The following is a 4,320-nucleotide window of genomic DNA, read 5'->3' on the forward strand; positions in this document are numbered from 1 at the left end:
TAGGCCACTGGGGTACTGTGTAAACAGTATGACCTATACAAACTGTTGGAAGAGGTAAAAACAAATGTATAATGGCAATGAGACATGCCATGAAACGACATTTTTTTTTGTTTTTTTTGTTCGCACTTAAAATCTAAAAAGAAACTGTTTAGCAGAGGATGGTTTCGATCCATCGACCTCTGGGTTATGGGCCCAGCACGCTTCCGCTGCGCCACTCTGCTCTCAGCCACTTCAGAAAAGACTAGAACTCACAATCCATGGCTTAGGAGGCCAGTGTCTTAGGCCACTGGGGTACTGTGTAAACAGTATGACCTATACAAACTGTTGGAAGAGGTAAAAACAAATGTATAATGGCAATGAGACATGCCATGAAACGACATTTTTTTTTGTTTTTTTTGTTCGCACTTAAAATCTAAAAAGAAACTGTTTAGCAGAGGATGGTTTCGATCCATCGACCTCTGGGTTATGGGCCCAGCACGCTTCCGCTGCGCCACTCTGCTCTCAGCCACTTCAGAAAAGACTAGAACTCACAATCCATGGCTTAGGAGGCCAGTGTCTAATGCCACTGGGGCACTGTTTACCTTCTGCAAACAGTACGAACTGATAGAAGCAGTAAAAATAATGTGTACTGGATAGCACTGAGAGACGCAAATGCAATTTAGCTTTCTAATTTCTGCTTGCGTTTCATAAAAAAAAAATCTGGTTAGCAGAGGATGGTTTCGATCCATCGACCTCTGGGTTATGGGCCCAGCACGCTTCCGCTGCGCCACTCTGCTCTCAGCCACTTCAGAAAAGACTAGAACTCACAATCCATGGCTTAGGAGGCCAGTGTCTTAGGCCACTGGGGCACTGATTACCTTCTGCAAACAGTACGAACTGATAGAAGCAGTAAAAACAATGTGTACTGGATAGCACTGAGAGACGCATATTCAATTTAGATTTCTAATTTCTGCTTGCGTTTCATTTAAAAAAAATCTGGTAAGCAGAGGATGGTTTCAATCCATCGACCTCTGGGTTATGGGGCCAGCACGCTTCAGCTGCGCCACTCTGCTCTCAGCCACTTCAGAAAAGACTAGAACTCACAATCCATGGCTTAGGAGGCCAGTGTCTTAGGCCACTGGGGCACTGATTACCTTCTGCAAACAGTACGAACTGATAGAAGCAGTAAAAACAATGTGTACTGGATAGCACTGAGAGACGCAAATTCAATTTAGCTTTCTAATTTCTGCTTGCATTTCATTTTTAAAGATAATCTGGTTAGCAGAGGATGGTTTCAATCCAACGACCTCTGGGTTATGGGCCCAGCACGCTTCCGCTGCGACACTCTGCTCCCAGCCATTTCTGAAATGACTAGAACTCACAATCCATGGCTTAGGAGGCCAGTGTCTTAGGCCACTGGGGCACTGATTACCTTCTGCAAACAGTACGAACTGATAGAAGCAGTAAAAACAATGTGTACTGGATAGCACTGATAGACACAAATTCAATTTAGCTTTCTAATTTCTGCTTGCGTTTCATTTTTAAAAACAATCTGGTTAGCAGAGGATGGTTTCGATCCATCGACCTCTGGGTTATGGGCCCAGCACGCTTCCGCTGCGCCACTCTGCTCTCAGCCACTTCAGAAAAGACTAGAACTCACAATCCATGGCTTAGGAGGCCAGTGTCTTGGGCCACTGGGGCACTGATTACCTTCTGCAAACAGTACGAACTGATAGTACGAACCAAACATACCCTTGTAAAACTGACCATCCTACCAATCCTCGACTTTGGCGATGTCATTTACAAAATAGCCTCCAATACCCTACTCAACAAATTGGATGCAGTCTATCACAGTGCAATCCGTTTTATCACCAAAGCCCCATATACTACCCACCATTGCGACCTGTACGCTCTCGTTGGCTGGCCCTCGCTTCATACTCGTCGCCAAACCCACTGGCTCCATGTCATCTACAAGACCCTGCTAGGTAAAGTCCCCCCTTATCTCAGCTCGCTGGTCACCATAGCATCTCCCACCTGTAGCACACGCTCCAGCAGGTATATCTCTCTAGTCACCCCCAAAACCAATTCTTTCTTTGGCCGCCTCTCCTTCCAGTTCTCTGCTGCCAATGACTGGAACGAACTACAAAAATCTCTGAAACTGGAAACACTTATCTCCCTCACTAGCTTTAAGCACCAACTGTCAGAGCAGCTCACAGATTACTGCACCTGTACATAGCCCACCTATAATTTAGCCCAAACAACTACCTCTTTCCCAACTGTATTTAATTTTAATTTATTTATTTATTTTGCTCCTTTGCACCCCATTATTTTTTTTATTTCTACTTTGCACATTCTTCCATTGCAAAACTACCATTCCAGTATTTTACTTGCTATATTGTATTTACTTTGCCATCATGGCCTTTTTTGCCTTTACCTCCCTTCTCACCTCATTTGCTCACATTGTATATAGACTTGTTTATACTGCATTATTGACTGTATGTTTGTTTTTACTCCATGTGTAACTCTGTGTCGTTTTATCTGTCGAACTGCTTTGCTTTATCTTGGCCAGGTCGCAATTGTCAATGAGAACTTGTTCTCAACTTGCCTACCTGGTTAAATAAAGGTAAAATAAATAAATAAAATAGAAGCAGTAAAAACAATGTGTACTGGATAGCACTGAGAGAGGCAAATGAAATTCAGCTTTCTAATTTCTGCTTGCGTTTCATTTAAAAAAACATCTGGTTAGCAGAGGATGGTTTCGATCGATCGACCTCTGGGTTATGGGCCCAGCACGCTTCCGCTGCGCCACTCTGCTCTGAGCCACTTCAGGAAAGACTAGAACTCACAATCTATGGCTTAGGACGCCAGTGTCTTAGGCCACTGGGGCACTGATTACCTTCTGCAAACAGTACGAACTGATAGAAGCAGTAAAAACAATGTGTACTGGATAGCCCTGAGAGACGCAAATTCAATTTAGCTTTCTAATTTCTGCTTGCGTTTCATTAAAAAAAACTGGTTAGCAGAGGATGGTTTCGATCCATCGACCTCTGGGTTATGGGCCCAGCACGCTTCCGCTGCGCCACTCTGCTCTCAGCCACTTCAGAAAAGACTAGAACTCACAATCCATGGCTTAGGAGGCCAGTGTCTTGGGCCACTGGGGCACTGATTACCTTCTGCAAACAGTACGAACTGATAGAAGCAGTAAAAACAATGTGTACTGGATAGCACTGAGAGACGCATATTCAATTTAGATTTCTAATTTCTGCTTGCGTTTCATTTAAAAAAAAATCTGGTAAGCAGAGGATGGTTTCGATCCATCGACCTCTGGGTTATGGGCCCAGCACGCTTCAGCTGCGCCACTCTGCTCTCAGCCACTTCAGAAAAGACTAGAACTCACAATCCATGGCTTAGGAGGCCAGTGTCTTAGGCCACTGGGGCACTGATTACCTTCTGCAAACAGTACGAACTGATAGAAGCAGTAAAAATAATGTGTACTGGATAGCACTGAGAGACACAAATTCAATTTAGCTTTCTAATTTCTGCTTGCATTTCATTTTTAAAAACAATCTGGTTAGCAGAGGATGGTTTCGATCCATCGACCTCTGGGTTATGGGCCCAGCACGCTTCCGCTGCGCCACTCTGCTCCTAGCCATTTCTGAAAAGACTAGAACTCACAATCCATGGCTTAGGAGGCCAGTGTCTTAGGCCACTGGGGCACTGATTACCTTCTGCAAACAGTACGAACTGATAGAAGCAGTAAAAACAATGTGTACTGGATAGCACTGAGAGACGCAAATTCAATTTAGCTTTCTAATTTCTGCTTGCGTTTCATTTAAAAAAAAATCTGGTTAGCAGAGGATGGTTTCGATCCATCGACCTCTGGGTTATGGGCCCAGCACGCTTCCGCTGCGCCACTCTGCTCCTAGCCATTTCTGAAAAGACTAGAACTCACAATCCATGGCTTAGGAGGCCAGTGTCTTAGGCCACTGGGGCACTGATTACCTTCTGCAAACAGTACGAACTGATAGAAGCAGTAAAAACAATGTGTACTGGATAGCACTGAGAGACGCAAATTCAATTTAGCTTTCTAATTTCTGCTTGCGTTTCATTTTTTAAAAAATCTGGTTAGCAGAGGATGGTTTCGATCCATCGACCTCTGGATTATGGGCCCAGCACACTTCCGCTGCGCCACTCTGCTTCCATCCACCCCAGATGGGACTTGAACTCACAATCCCTGGCCTAGGAGGCCAGTGCCTTATCCATTAGGCCACTGGGGTACTGTTTACCTTCTGCAAACAGTACGAACTGATAGAAGCAGTAAAAACAATGTGTACTGGATAG

General features: G+C 44.4%; 1 non-coding gene across 1 annotated transcript; it reads right to left on the reverse strand.

Moving 5' to 3' along the window:
* Nucleotides 1-4,183: 4,183 nt before the first annotated feature.
* trnar-ccu (transfer RNA arginine (anticodon CCU)) lies at nt 4,184-4,256 on the reverse strand. Its single transcript has one exon. It is a non-coding gene; the product is annotated as a tRNA-Arg (tRNA).
* Between the last annotated feature and the right edge of the window lie 64 nt (nt 4,257-4,320).

This window comes from Oncorhynchus kisutch, unplaced genomic scaffold (genome assembly GCF_002021735.2).
Source record: "Oncorhynchus kisutch isolate 150728-3 unplaced genomic scaffold, Okis_V2 scaffold1194, whole genome shotgun sequence".
Taxonomy (NCBI): Eukaryota; Metazoa; Chordata; class Actinopteri; order Salmoniformes; family Salmonidae; genus Oncorhynchus; species Oncorhynchus kisutch.